Here is a 16,234-nt window from a genome sequence, read left to right on the forward strand (position 1 = left end):
AGAATATGGACCTAACCTGTTAATATGTTTTTTATTAAATATTCAACATTATATCTGGTATTTATATTTGCCCGGACCTATAGAACTGGGATGCTTAGAAGGTTACAAAAATGAATGAACAGATCTCTGGGCTTAGATTAATGTGTTTGCACAAACTGAAGAATGTTATAATTCATGGTTATAATTAAAAGAGAACAGGGTTTTGTAATGAATGTCTGAAATAGGACTTCCTGTATGCCATGCACCACTGATTTTTGTGCTTTGGGAGCCAACGTTTTGTCCATCTTTAATCTATCATCGTTATGAATGTTTGTTTCAAGGCACTGATCATGATAACTTGATGATCTATTTTGCCACCAGACATATTTTCAATAAACAATTTCCACAAGGATGCTCATGTTAGTCTATTGGCAGAAAACCAACAAAGTATCTTGTAATATTAGAAGAATTCTTACATATTATGTTATCAACTTTCGCAGAATCCTATACTTGGAGTTGGAGGGTGGATAGGTAACAAAATGTGTATCATGAGGCAAACCTCTGGGGTTCTGTGCTTACGTCAGATATTGGGATGTGAATACAGAAGGGTGGAGTTGATGTTACGATGTCACAAAATGTATGTTGTCATCTTGCCAGAGTCTCAGTTTGCTGAGAATGCCTTGCCTCACATATATCATTTCTAGTGTATGACAACTTTTCTCCAGAATATTGACTTCCCAATATATTAGGACTACAACTCAAGGAATTTCCAGGTAATGTACTACTGGGAATTCTGAGGCTGTAGACACAATACTTCTTGAAGGTCGGTCAGATTAAGCCCAAGAAATGACATAGATCAATCCAACTAGAGTTTAGTTCTTTATTTGCTTAGACATAAATACAGAATCTTGCCAGATTAAATCTTTATTACTCCCAACCTAATGGATATTCAGTATGTTGGGAGATTCTAGGGTTACTGGTTATCCTAACTCTCTTCCTCTGCCTCCCATCCTAGGCTGTGCTGCCTCTTGTCTCCCTACCCTGGATGTGCTCCCTCCTTCCTGTGGAACTGCCACTTAATGCTGCTGTGCATCACATCAACTCTCCCTTCAGGGGCACCATCTCTTACAAGGTATCACATTGGGAAAGGTAGCATATGACATAGTAAACATTGCCAGGTGCATCCATAGAAAGAAGGATGTCATAAAAATCAGAAAGGTGACTGTGACCATGTGATCAAAGCCCCAAGGATTACTTGTCATCATGCTGCAATCTTGACTTTTTTTAACCCTTCCCCATGGATGCTTGAAGGTGGCAGTCTTTGTAATCTATAATATAGTTCCTGAGGAGCATGGTGGCACATGAGTGCAATATAATTCCTGAATTTGCATATTACTTTAAACCAGGTTTTTCTTGACCAGGTTTCTAAACCATGGTTTGTACTAGATATTATTGTTTGGATCTAGAAAGCTGTGGTTTATTTGTAAACCATAGTTTATTAGATTCACACAATAACATTTAGTACAAATTTAGTGGTGAAATGTAAAATTTGTTACTACTGGTTCTGTGGGCGTGGCTTGGTGGGGGTAATGTGACTGGGTGGGTGTGACCAACTTTTTTAAAAAAAACTTTTAAAAGCATTTTTTTACAACCTCTTTGGTCAAAGAAGTTGTAGAAAAAATGCTTTTAAAAGGGTCTGAGATCCCAGCTGAGCCACGCGACCATCAGAGGCTTTTTTTTTACTTTTAAAAGCATTTTTTGGGCCGAAGAGGTTGTAGAAAAAATACTTTTAAATGTAAAAAAAAAAGGCTCTGATGATCGTGTGGCTTAGCTGGACATGGGGGGGGGGCAGGGATTTTTGCTACCGGTTCTCCGAACCACCCGCTGCCATCGCTACCTGATCAGGCGATCCCGTCCGAACTGGGAGCATTTCATCCCTGGTACAAACCATAGTTTAGAAGTCACAGTGACTAGCTTCACACAGAATAGGAACAACAATAGGGGAAAAAACTATGCACTCACGCCCTTGTCACTTCCCGTCTGGACTACTGTAACGCACTCTACATGGGGCTCCCCTTGAGGAGCACCCGGAGGCTCCAACTGGTCCAGAATGCAGCCACGCGAGTGGTTATGGGAGCGACTCGTCGCTCCCGGGTAACACCTCTCATGCGCGAGCTGCACTGGTTCCTAGTGGTCTTCCGGGTGCGTTTCAAGGTGCTTGTCACCATCTTCAAAGCATTTCATGGCTTAGGACCGGGATACCTACAGGATCGCCTTCTACCACTGAATGCCTCCCACCGTCCAATATGCTCTCACAGAGAGGGCCTCCTCAGGGTGCCGTCGGCTAAGCAATGTCGGCTGGCGACCCCCAGGGGGAGAGCCTTCTCTGTGGGGGCTCCTGCCCTATGGAATGAGCTGCCCCCGGATATAAGAAGGATTCCCGACCTCTGCGCCTTCCATCATGCTCTGAAGACTCTATTGTTCAATCAAGCCGGCCTGACCGAATAAATTAATGTTAATGGGTTTTAAATTGGTTTTAAAGGGGTTTTAGTTAAGGGTTCTAATAACGGCCAAATTGCTTTAATTATTTTAACGGTTTTTAATTTTTGTGCTGGGTTTGTTTTAATATGGCTGTACACCGCCCTGAGTCCTTCGGGAGAAGGGAAATAAATAAATAGAAATGTAAATAAATAAATAAATAAATAAATAAATAAATAAAATTGCAGGGAGGATTTGGGAACCTGAAACTGCCCCCTAAACTGTTTTATGTGCTTGTAGGGGTCCTTGGTGACCTTTCTGTTGAAGAGTGATTGAATGGTTTCCTTCAGTTTTCAAATGGGAACATGAAATCTGTACCGTAAGACTAAAATAGGCTTCACATAGTTGTTTTAAGGGAAAAAGATTCCATAAGAGCCTGTAGTACAGTGGACTAAAGCACTGTTATTAACATCTGCTGCTTGCAATTACTGCAAGTTCAAATCTCACCAGGCTCAAGGTTGACTCAGCCTTCCATCCTTTCAAAGGTAGGTAAAATGAGGACCCAGATTGTGGGGGCAATAAACTGACTTTATATAAATATACAAAAGTATGAAGGCTATTGCTTAATGCCACCCTGAGTCTCCAGAGAAGGGCAGCATATAAATTAAAGCAAAAAAAAATAAATAAAAAAAAAATAACTTAATCCTATCCAGTTTATAACTAATATGTATGTTTGATGAAATAGGCCTCTTTTGTATTAAGATTCCCCCCTCCTCCAAACATAAGACAAACAATGACATTGGAAATGCAGTTCAAGAGGCTAATTCAGAAAAAGAGAAATAAATAAAAATGTAGTCTGGCATATATGAAAATAAACATACAGAATCTGAATCATTAGCAAGTTTCTGCTCAATTGGGTGAGAATTATTATGTGCAATGGAGCTTTCCAATATTGATAATTTTTATTGGTCTAATTCTGAGATTTTATTAATTCCTGAGAAGCAAGCTAAAAGTGACTGCAAGGGATACCAACAAGGAAAGTGTTAGACAAGCCACAATCTTCTTTTCTAATGAATTTGGGCGTCTTTAAAATTAAGGATAATATTTATTTATCCCATAGGTATCCAATACTGAATGTACATAGTATTTTCTACCTCTGAATTGGGATTGTTTTTTATAAGGAAGAAATTGCCAATCTTCTGACAACTAGTACAGGCAACGGTAGCCAGCTGTTTGAAATGTAAATTCATGTCAGCTTCATTTTGTATCTTTCAGCTGTTTATATCTGTAAACTCTGTGAACAATAAAAACTGTAAAATAAAAAGGGGCATTGGTGTGGTACTAATTATGTGATTGAACAAAATTTGGACAATTTTATTTTGTCAAAGCCGGAAAGTCTATCCACTATATACCCATTAGGTTGAAGAAGGCTGTTCTATGCCGATAGGTAAACTAGATTTGATTAGTGTCTGTGATTTTTCTTTCTGTGATTTTTCTCTTTGAAATATTAAAAAGAAATGTATATATCCTAATATAATGAGATGGAGGCCAATAAACTTCTATTGCAAGAAGCCTTCAGCTTGGTTACTTCCTCAGACACAAAAATATAAATTATATGTGATAATTTGATTTATACTGTGTGTATAAATAGTATAAGTATTGATTTAACAGAAAAACAGAATTGGAAGGGGCCTTGGAAATCTTCCAGTCCGCTGCTCAAGCAGGACACCCTGTACCATTTCAGACAAATTGCTGTCCAATCTCTTCTTTAAAAAAACCCAGTGATGAAGCACCCTAACCTGAGCCTAATAGAAATTTATAGTTAGGCAAATTTGTCTTTTTTGATCAGGTAAATATGAAATATGTTTACTACATCAAGGTACATTCTTGATTTTAATTCTATTTCTTTTAACTGTACAAGGTTGTCTAAATCATCCTTGGTTTGGGGGTGTCATTCTGGAAAAATTTACACCAAGAAATTCCAAGTTTTCTTTTTACTAGGCCTTACTGGAACAGGAAGGGTGTGACAAAATAAAAACATACATTTTGGATTTTTCTTCATTTTTTTCAAAAATATATCAAAGTTCTTAATTTTTACCATCTTTTATCAAAGATATTTTAAAATGACAAGCTACAAGAATGATAGGGGAAAAGATGTTTCACTGAATATACAAAAGAAACTGACTGATGTCTTCATAATTAAAAGGGACCCTCCAAGAGAGTGACCTGGATAATTTTCCTGCATTGGATTTACATTTATATTTATTAATATTTTTGAAGAATTTGTGATAAGGGACAAAGAAAAAATGAAAAATGAAATCTAGGGCATTGTTTGAAGGGACTAAATATCAAGATTGTTAAAAGTAAAAGGAAGAAATGTAAAGTTGGTTTATTTGATCAACATTAAGATGGCTATATTGTTATCTGTGGTAACTCTTAATGGCTTTTGCTTTATTGACATCAGGACTAGATGAGATTTTATGGATTTGTTTATAGAAAAGAGACAAGATATGGGAAGAGAACATTTGTTGCACTTTCTGTTCCATTTCTTGCTGCAGAGAGGATAAGGTTAAAAGATTCCTTAGCAACCTATACAAAATAACTTTATCCTCTCTCCAGTAAGAAATGGATGGAACAGCAAGTACAACACATGTTCCCATGCCTGTCACACCGTGATAGATATAAGACCAAGATTACTGAAGTCAAAACAGAAACAAAAACAATAACCAGCACATGCAGAACAGAAGGTAACCTGATTGTTGGTCCTGGCAGACAAATTTGGTAAAGTTTGTGAAAGATGTTTTCTCAGAAGTCTCTTCCAGAAGATTATACATGCTCAAAAAAATAAAAGGAAAAAAAGAAAATTATGTTTTCACTGTTTCAGTTGTCCATCTTGCAGCAGCCAGAATTGATGAAAGAACTGAGATGAATGGTTAGTCAGGGAGGCCCTTCTTGCTTTATAGAGCTATAAAGTAAACAAGCAGTTTCATTTTGAAAAGTTTTTTAACGATTCAGGAAAGTATGATTTTAGTACAGTTTCCCCACCTGTTTACATGAACCTTTTAAAACGATCAGTAATTGCTTTTCTCTCTCTAGTCTGTCCCCCTTCCTTTTTTACATCCCCTTTGTAATTTAGTTTAAGTGCTTTCCTATTTTCTTCTCTTTAGAGGCTGTATTAGTTTTAGGATATATTCATCTTTCTCCCTCCCTCCCTCTCTCTCTCTCTCTCTCTCTCTCTCCCTCTCCCTCTCCCTCTCCCTCTCTCTCTCTCTCTCTCCCTCTCTCTCTCTCTCTCTCTCTCTCTCTCTCTCTCTCTTTGTACAGGAAATAATGCCATGTTTCCTGATTTGATACATCTTGATTTCAATTTTATTTTTATTTTAGAAATAATAAATGGGATGATTTGGTAAAAGATCACATGAGACATCTAGAACACCAATGGAAAAGATAAACAATGAAATCAGCTGAGGACAGGTAAGAACCTTCATTAGGACTTGCTTTGTGATAATAAGGGTGGCAAAGTCATCTTAATTTCCTGTCCATATTGTGTCTACAGATAGACATCCAGTGGTCGGGTTTTGGGTGAATAGATCACTCCTGGATAAGGAGGAATCAGGGAATCCTTGCAGAGATGCTATTAAGGATATTCTTATCATCTGTCAGAAATAGTCACTTGGCTTCATTCTGAGTTGGACTCTGGCTAGACAGATCCTTTGGAAGTGACAAAAACACATCTAAGCTTTTTATCTGGGAGTAGTTCAAGACTGTCAATCCAATGTAGTTAACACTGTCCTTGTGGCTTTGACACCCGTATTCTAAATTCATACCCCTTCTACTGTGTTTCCCCTAAAAATAAGACCTCCCCCCAAAATAAATCCTCCCCTGAAAATAAGACCTCCCCAAAAAATAAGCCCTTCCTGAAAATAAGCCCTTTCCAAAAATATTTAAACGCATACGCAGCCAGTCCCTGACATTTCCTCTGGTTAGGGTTAGGGAGACAGAGCTGAAAATTAGGTAAGATGGCAAGAGGAGCCCCGTCTTGCTCCACGCGTCCCAAAATAATAAGACCTCCTCGAAAATAAGGCCAAGCTTATTTCAGTATTCAAAAAAATATAAGACAGGGTCTTATTTTCAGGGAAACACAGTAGCTGGTTAAGGTCTCCTGGGAAGAGTTGGGTCCAAGTAGTGGTCTCTAGTAGTTGTTGGGTCCAAGTAGTGGTTAATGCCTCAGTGTGGAAGACAGAAATACCATTTGCCCTGAATGAGATGGCAGCGCACTCATTTCTCAAGAGACTATCCTTGGACTCAATCTTGCTATACAACTTTTGTCCAGTCTTCAACCTTCCCTTATTTGGGAAAGGGTGTTGAGAGGGTGGTTGATACTTAGTTTCGGAGGACCCTGGAAGAACCTTAAACTGTCCATCGTTGACCTCACCTCATTCCTAAGAGGTCTGTAAGGGTAATGCATAAGTGCACCAGTGTGCCTATCATCTCTATCCTAATATTCCTTTTTTACTCTTGCTCTTTTCATGTATTCAAATTATGTTTATACTTTTACCTGTTATCTTATATATGCTTGACAAATAAATTAAATAAATAAAATAGCTGGAAATTTATCAGTCTGGATTCAGGTTGGGATACAGTACCGAGATTGCATTGGTCACACTTATGGATGACCTCTAGGGGGATCATGATGGGGTTTGTGAAATCATCCTGGCCCTCTAGGATATCTCAGCAACTTGTGATAGCATTGGGATTAGGTGATGCTATTTCACAGTGGTTCTCTTTTCTCCAAGGCAGCCTTTGTGTTTTAGAGAGTTTAGCAAGTATCCACATGCTAGTGAAAGACAGACAATAGTATTTGACATTTTAACTATTTAACTCTCTAGAGAGGGCTGTATTTTTATTTAGCCATTATACTTCATGAATAAGGGATGCGGTGGCTCAGTGGCTAAAACACTGAGCTTGTCGATTGAAAGATTGGCAGTTCAGCGGTTCGAATCCCTAGTGCCACATAACAGGGTGAGCTCCCGTTACTTGTCCCAGCTTCTGCCAACCTAGCAGTTCGAAAGCACGTAAAAAATGCAAGTAGAAAAATAGGGACCACCTTTGGTGGGAAGGTAACAGCGTTCCGTGTGCCTTTGGCATTTAGTCATGCCGGCCACATGACCACGGAGACGTCTTCAGACAGCCCTGGCTCTTCGGCTTTGAAATGGAGATGAGCACCGCCCCCTAGAGTCGGGAACAACTAGTGAGGGGAACTTTTACCTTTACCTTTACCTTTCTTCATGAATATATGGGCATACTGAGAAGGAAGAACAGGAAACTGGTGGTTTGCATGACTGAGAACACAGATAATTAATTTCTCCCTTGACTGATCCTATTTTTAGGCAATGATGGTCAGTAGTTCCTAGTTTATGGCAGCTTCTTATAATTTTGTGGTCACAAAGAATAAAATATTTGGGAGTAAAAATAGGGTTAATAGGGTTCAAAAATATTTTTGAAACTATTGAGGACCTACTAAAGCTGTGGGAGCAGTCTGGTGTGAGTTGGATCTCCTTTAAGCTGGAATATATGAATGTGTAATATGTTTCTGCACACAAGCTACTCTTTGAAATATTTTTGGTTTTGTAAACAGAAAGGCCTACTGTTGGTAGAAAAAAATCCAATGTATTGCTTGAAAAAATGAACCTGTCTTTGTACACAAAAGAAGTGATGTTTTCACATCACTTGGCTTCATAAGAATCAATGTGGATCATCCATCCAGCTGATCAGTTGAGGTACACATTTGTAACATGAGCAGTAATTAGTTACCTGTTGAAACTTTGCTTTTGTTAACTCCCATCTAAGCTTTCCAGTGTCTGGGTTCGTTGCACTAATGCAGCTATTGTTATCCAATGTGTCAAGAATATGTAAAATTGGATTAAGTGGGTAAACCATGGTTCGGTTAACTGCGTTAATCCACTGTGTAATATTGCTTCCATTTTACTGGATAAGATTGATTTTTAAAAATACTATCCGCTTTACAATCCAACTAAATTTAAATATTGCAGTACAAAATTAATCATTTTCCTAGCAACCAACAGCTTCATTCCAGGACCATCTATGAATCATCCCAGGTTTTGAATTATTTAACATTTCAAAATAACGTCTAGGCAAAGTCTAAGAAATCAGAAACCTGAATTTATTTTTAATGCAGGAAAAATGCAATTCCAAAAATCCCATAAAGACATTTTTAGATTAAAAAAAAAAAGTTGTGGCTGATCTTCTTTTCCTGTAATAATGTCTAAAAAATAATAGTTTCATAGAAACTTCTTAATCACAGAAATACATAAATAAAAGATCTAGTATCTTCAACATCTTTAAAATGAAGGACACAGGATCAAAAGTGTGTGCCTCTTATCCACTCTTTCCAAGAGCCCATCAAAAGCTATTCAAAAAGTGGACTCATAAGCTGTTTGCCGATATGACTTGAGGAAAATGTTCCTATAGTCTGCAAATAAGTATTGATTTAATCTAACACTGATAACATAATTAGCACTATGTGGGTGTTAATATGTTTAGGGGAAATTTGTTCTTTGTCATTTCCTACCAAAAGCATTGTGTTCCCATCCCATTTTGTTAATATAAAATAAAAAATGACAGCACCAGTTCCATCGTTATATTCAACACAGCCAGAAGATTGGGAAGGGAGCACTGAGAAACAAAAACAGAGCATTAACAAAAGTGATCCCTAATTCTGACCCTAGTAATAAGTAATGTAACACTAATAAAATGACTGTCCTGTTTACAGGGTCAGAATTTTACATCAGAAAGGAGAGAATATTTTATATGAATGAAAAAACAAATGTCTTGGACCATCTAAGAGCGTTGGTGCTAGTGTGGTTCCGATCTTCAATATAAGCTGATTGTATTACTTTATTTAAATAACGTTTTAGTGAGCAAATCAGAGAGCTAATTTTTAGACATAACTAAAATATTGAACAAGTTCTGACCTGAGTTGAAAAGGGAATATTGAAACTGGAAGGCAAATTAAAGAGCTCTCAAACTGGAACCTGGGGCTTCTGCAGAACTTTTTCCAGGCATCTAAAATCCTACAAAAGCCTACTTTTTGGCAGTTTACTGATGTGTTGGGATGGCAATAAGCAACAGCTGATTGGCTGATATTTCTTACCCAGTAGCAGACTTTATAATGGGAAAAATAGGTGAGACTCCAGAGGTTGCAAAAATAATAGCTGTGCATCAGAGGAAATCAACCGGTAGCTCAACAGCACAATAGATGAACAGATGAATAGATGAAATAGATGAAGAGAATTATTTTACAGATAGCAGAGACCCAGTCTAGCCAAAATTAATCTTCACTTAGTTCAGGGGTCCAGGTCCAGGGGCTGGATCCGGCCCGTGGGGTGCTTAGATCTGGCCCATGGGGCTGTCCTATAAAGAGCAAAGGACTGGCCTATGGTGCCTCTGTCAGCAAAAACCCTCCCAAGCTCCGTTTTTGTTGGCATAGGGTTGCAGCAGGCTATTGCAGCCAAAAATAGAGTTTTGGAGCCCAAAAACAGACCTCCAGAAGAGTGCTCAGGCCACCAGAGACGCCCCAACACGAGTGACATTGAACTGGCCACACCCACCCTGGCCACACCCACCCTGGACCCCTGAAGTCAAACACAAACCTGATGTGGCCCTCAATGAAATCAAGTTTGACACACCTGACTTAGTTTGTTATGATGTCTCCACTTTTACACACATGCATATGTTTACATTACATTACATATATTTAAATCGAAGATTCAGATACATGCTGTGAAGTTAAACCAGGATGTTGCAGAATACCGAACCGTCCCAAAAGGTAAATAAAAAATAAAAAATGAATCCACAAAGTCACTGAATTTATTGAAAAACACAGGAATTAGTGATATATGTGGAAGGCATTACAATGGAAAATTATAGAGACAGCAACTATTTAAACTATGTAGAGTAGAATAGAGTAGAGTAGAAATAGAATAGAATAGAATAGAATAGAATAGAATAGAATAGAATAGAATAGAATAGAATAGAATAGAATAGAATAGAATAGAATAGCAGAGTTGGACAGACTTTGGAGGTCTTCTAGTCCAACCCCCTGCTTAGGAAGGAAACCCTACACGACTTCAGACAAATGGTTACCTAATCTCTTCTTTAAAACTTCCAATGTTGGAGCATTTACAACTTCTGGAGGCAAGTTGTTCCACTGATTAATTGCTCTAACTGTCAGGAAATTTCTCCTTAGTTCTAAGTTGCTTCTCTCCTTGATTAGTTTCCACCAGTGGTGGGTTTCAATTTTTTTAACAACAGGTTCTGTGGGCGTGGCTTAGTTGGGGGTGTGGCTTGGCAATCATGTGACTGGGTGGGCGTGGCTAGCTGGTCACGTGACTGTATAAGCATGGCTAGCTCGTCATGTGACTGGGTAGGCGTGGCTATGTGCATAGGGACTACTCAGAGAGCTGAAAAAAGTCATTTCTGACTGGGCCTCGCACTTTTGACCGGTCCTCACACTTATGACCATCCTCACATTTATGCCCGTGCAGCTTTCTTAACAACCATGTCACTCATTTCACAACTGCTTCTCTTCACCATGGTGACAAGATAGGGCAAAAACGTAAAATGTGAGGACAGTCGTAAGTTCGAGGACTGGTCAGAAGTGCGAGGACCAGTCAAAAATAACTTTTTCAGCCCTCTGAGTAGTCCATATGCACAAAAGGACTACCCAGAGGGCTGAAAAAAGTGATTTCTGGCAGGTCCTCGCACTTTTGACCGGTCTTCGCACTTATGACTGGTCATCATTTATGCCCATTGTAGCATTCTTAACAACCATGTCACTCATTTCACAACTGCTTCTTTTCACCATGGTCACAAGATAGGGCAAAAACGTAAAATGTGAGGACAGTCGTAAGTTCGAGGACTGGTCAAAAGTGCGAGGACCAGTCAGAAATAACTTTTTCAGCCCTCTGAGTAGTCCATATGCATAAAAGGATACAGCAATAGAGAGGGATGAAGGAAGGGAAGGGAAATTAGAGTAGGAGGGTGGGTAAGAGAGGGAGGAAGAGAGGAGGAGAAGGAGAAAGGAAGAGGAAGTAGGGAGGAGAAGAAGAGGGGGAGGAAGAGAAAGTAAGAAGGAAAGAAAAGACAGGGGTGGTAGGTTTGAGGAGAAAGATTGCTGTACAATAAAAAAGATGAAAGGGAAGAAAGCCAACCCCAAACAAATATAAAGATATTAAGATAAAGAATGAATTGTTAAACTTTAAAGAATAAAAGAGAACAAATATGAATAAATAACAATAATTAGAAACACACATACAAACATACAATGTATTTTCTTTGAACAGAGTATTTGGCCGGTTCACAAATTTAAACAGTGTTTAGTCATTTCAATTAAATTTACAATTTCTATATTTCCTTTTTGCCATATTTATTCCTCATCTATTTTTGTAAAAAACCAATATTACCCTTCATCCTCATCTCTAATCTCAATCAAATTCAATTTTTCCCTTCTATTCTATATTATACCCCTTCCCATTGTCATCTATTTTTATATCCATCCTCACATTGGTTAATTATGTAATATTAGTTGTTTAATATAAATTCAACATTTTAATATAAATCAATTAGTTATATAACTTTTTTTGTATATTAATCAATATGAACATGAATATTCCAATTATTTCCATGCAATCCAATTTCTTACAAATCAATTAATTATATTTACCAATAATAATAAACCAAATAATTTCCCCCATATATTCCTCCAAACCACAACTTAACCATTTCTGCTTTCAGAAATATACAATTAATAGTATCTCAATTACTACAATTCCCTAGTTAAATAGAGCTTTTTTTCTTTTGTGTTTTAAAATCCTGAACTCTCCTCTTTTTCCCTAAATTTCCCATTGTTTGCACCTACCTTTTTTGGTGAGGAAAAAGAAAAGAAATCTGCCTGCCTAATTATCCAACCTTGCAGCAACAGCAAAGCAGTTTCAGTTTTGTTTTTCAGGATAGCTAGGGGAAAAAAAATTGCTCCAGCAAGCAGCAGAGCCCTGAGTAAAACAGCTGAGACAAATCAGCTGAGACTCGGGAGCCAATCTAAACAAGGGCTAATTAGCCTATGCTGTAGCTCCGCGGGCCAATAAAATTACAAAAAAACACTGAACCGTTTGTTAAATTGCTGGCTCGCCCGCCCCTCACCCCGCCCCTCCGCACTACTATTTATTCCCAATAAATGGGGCGGGGCAAGCCAGCAATTTAACAAACGGTTCAGCTGCACCACTGGCTATAGGGCGGCCCTTTGAAGCCCCACAGCAAGAATTTGAACAGTTTTTTTTCCTCTAGCCATCAGCTGGGACTCCAGAGGCAGCAATAGATTGGGAGTGGGCGGGGTAAGCGAACGGCCGGCGATCCAACAGAGCAGAGAGTGAGGGTGAGTGAAGGCGTGGAAGCTGCTTTCTCCATCCTGCTCTCTTGCGTCCGGAGCCGGTGGGGAACCACGTGGCAGCCCACGTGGATCCCAGGCAGCGGAACTCAGGCTAGGGAAGGGGTGGGCAATTGTGGCTCTTTTACAACCTGTGGCCTTCAACTCCCAGAATTCCTGAGACAGCCAAGCTGTCTCAGGAATTCTGGAAGTTGAAGGCCACAGGTTGTAAAAGAGCCACAATTGCCTACCCCTGGCTACGGTAGGCTGGCGCTGCGCGGGTGGGAGGCAGGATGGGGCGAGGGCTGGTGAGCCAGCAATTTAACAAATGGTTCGGTGTGCTGCGGGGCCAATAAATTACAAAAAAACACCGAACCGTTTGTTAAATTGGTGGCTCGCTCGCCCCATTTATTGGGAATAAATAGTAGTGCGGAGGGGCGGGGCAAGGGGCGGGGCGAGCCAGCAATTTAACAAAGGGTTCGGCCGAACCCCCTAGAAGCCCCAGAATCCCACCACTGGTTTCCACCCATTGCTTCTTGTTCTACCCTCAGGTGCTTTGGAGAATAGCTTGACTCCCTCTTCTTTGTGGCAACCCCTGAGATATCAGAACACTGCTATCATGTCACCCCTAGTCCTTCTTTTCATAAGACTAGACATATCTAGTCATTGACATATCTAGTCATTGACATATCTAGTCATTGACATATTTAGACAATGGCTTAGTAGAAATGGATTTTGTATGAGTATATACTTCTGAGGGTAATAATTTGTCATGTTGGAGGCAAGTGAATAAAACAAGCTAGCCATTTAGGTGGGGGAAATGGATAATCATATATTCAAAAATGCATATTTGCAATCTGAGATTTAAAAACAAAAACAAAAAAAAATGCTCTCTCGTGAACTATCTTCCGATAGAAGTGGCACAAAATTATCCAAGTCAGCATTTACTGAAGAGAGTTGTTGGAAGCGAGGTGGCATACAAATTTAATAAGTTATTGTTATTAGTTACACAGACATCCAAAATCATGTAGTTGCACTTTCAGAAACCAAAGCTGCTTATTACTCCCCTGCTATAAATGGATGTTCTATTTGTTCAAGTCATCTACTGAAATTAATAGCAAAAGAATAATTTACTCTTCTACTGTTCCATATTGAATGGGGGGATTATATCCTTTAATTTTTTTTAAAGTAGATTAATTGATTATAATTGTTTAAAGGTAAGTTTTCTATGTTTACCTAATGAGATGCAAAATATCCCCACTTACTGAATATATTATTTCCTTTCTGGTTTCCTATGAATCATAATTAAATGTTAATGGTGTTAAAATTACTAGTTAGGGACCTGGGCTGTAGTACAAGTGGCTGAAGGCAAGAGGAGAATTCCTTCCATTTCATAATCCCATCCTTACATCACTGCATTCATCTTAATTTCCCAAGTCTTCAGAAATGCTGAGAGGTTGTCCAGGATGCTCATATTAAACCCCTGAATGCATACTTTTTTCTTAGAAATGTCTATAGATTCAATTTAAAGTTTTCAAGCCTTCTCTCTTAAGGCTTCCAAATCGATAGGATGTTTACTGCTTAACTTGCTTAACAACATGCTATAATACCATAGCTTTTATCAGTCCCTTCTCAGAAATGAATTCCAGATTGGATAGAATTGCACTCTTAACAAAAATCATTTGGCAATACTAAAGCTATGCTTTAAAGTATTTCTACCTTGAATGATTTTATAAATTTAGATATAAACAATTACTGGTTTAATGCACCTGGCTAAATCACAATATATGAATCATGATTCCTGGTCTAAACTATATTTCTTGAGTTTACACAAAATACCAAGTCATGAACCATAGTTTATATACTTGCTTAAGGCAAAGGATGAGCAGTCTGTGACTAAGAGCCAGAGTGAGTTATTTGGCTGGCTGATTTAAATGAATTTACATCGACTACATGCAGACAATCAGAAATGACAATGAGAATACTCCAAAGGAACAATGGAGCTGTTCTTGTTTAACCATCGCTCATTCAGCCATTATTCAAAGGCACAGAACAAGTAGTACTTACAACCGATCCTCAAAGTTCTTGCCACTGTGGTCACATGATCAAGATCTGGGCACTTGGCAACCAGCTCACACTTAACAATGGTTGCAGCATCCCACCACTACAACCTTACCTGTTGGTTTCCCAGAAGCAAAATGAATGGGGAAGCCAGCATGGAAGTTACTCATAATCTTTGATGCCTGCAACAGCCACTCATGTCCTAGCCGCACTCACACTCTGTGGGCCACCTTCTGTGCAACCTTCTCTGCCTGGCAACAGCTGCTTACTTGCCTCTTGACTTGCTTGCAAGCCACATGGAACTCACTTAACAACCTGTGATCCTCGCTTAACAGTAATAACAGGAAATGAAGGAATGTAGTCATCTGATGTCACACTTTATGACTGCACCCTTAGCAATGGAAATCCTAGTCCCAATTGCCATGACTAAGTGAGGACTATTTCTATATTGAAGACAAAGGAGAATTAAATGCAGCTGGTAACATGGACAAACTGAATTATAAACTTGCAGCCTTAATTGATCAATCCTTCTATCTTCTTGGTTGGAATATTGCCATATGAGAAGATAAATGCTCAGAGAGTGTTTCTAGGAACAATGTCAAGCAATTTGATATTCTTCTCTATATGAAAAATGGGTCCTGAAGATGATGGAGTTTAAGGCTTCCACAGCTATCTCTGAAGGCTTTCCAAAGTTTCATGAAAGGGATGCCTAAAGCAGGCCTGGCTAATTAGATAAACTCCTCCTTGAATGTTAAAATTACACACACCTTTCTTCCGAGGGTCTGCTAGCTATAACAACCCTTACTGAGCTGCGTCACAGACAATGGTTGATAACAATCAATTATGCAGCAATCAATTTAATTAAGTTGAAGCAGAGGGCTGGGCTGATCATTTTAAATGGCTCAAGGTTGAATGATGAATCTGGACAATATACTTTTAACTCTGTGAATGGAAGCAGTGTGACAGACTATACTGTATATGATTGGTTCTGTGTGTTTAAAGAACCATGTTAAATATTTTCAGATTGGCTTCCCGATTTCAGTGATCATCAACCTCTTACTACAGAACTCTGATTCACTAGAAGCAATAGGAACTGTGGGAGAAATTGCCCACAAGCTGCTACCCTGAAGCCAGTAGTATACTCTGGAAGGTAATGGCTTAAATAGACCTTTGCAATAATCCAGACAGCCCAATACGCATTAAATTTCTATGGTTGTAGAAAACAAAAAGACAGTATTATGTAGAAACTGGCTTGCAATGGTCTCTCGCTTA

General features: G+C 38.8%; 1 protein-coding gene across 1 annotated transcript in view; it reads left to right on the forward strand.

Annotated features, from left to right (window-relative positions):
- The first annotated feature begins 994 nt into the window (after positions 1–994).
- Positions 995–16,234, forward strand: part of PLXNB2 (plexin B2) — a 398,614-nt gene continuing 383,374 nt past the window's right edge. Inside the window, exons 1-2 of the mRNA XM_087874217.1 lie at positions 995–1,111; positions 5,842–5,931. The gene's annotated coding sequence lies outside the window, so the exon portion shown is untranslated. The remainder of the gene's footprint in view (positions 1,112–5,841; positions 5,932–16,234) is intronic.

This window comes from Pantherophis guttatus, chromosome 7, assembly GCF_059756535.1.
Source record: "Pantherophis guttatus breed Tessera chromosome 7, ASM5975653v1, whole genome shotgun sequence".
In the NCBI taxonomy this organism is placed as follows: Eukaryota; Metazoa; Chordata; class Lepidosauria; order Squamata; family Colubridae; genus Pantherophis; species Pantherophis guttatus.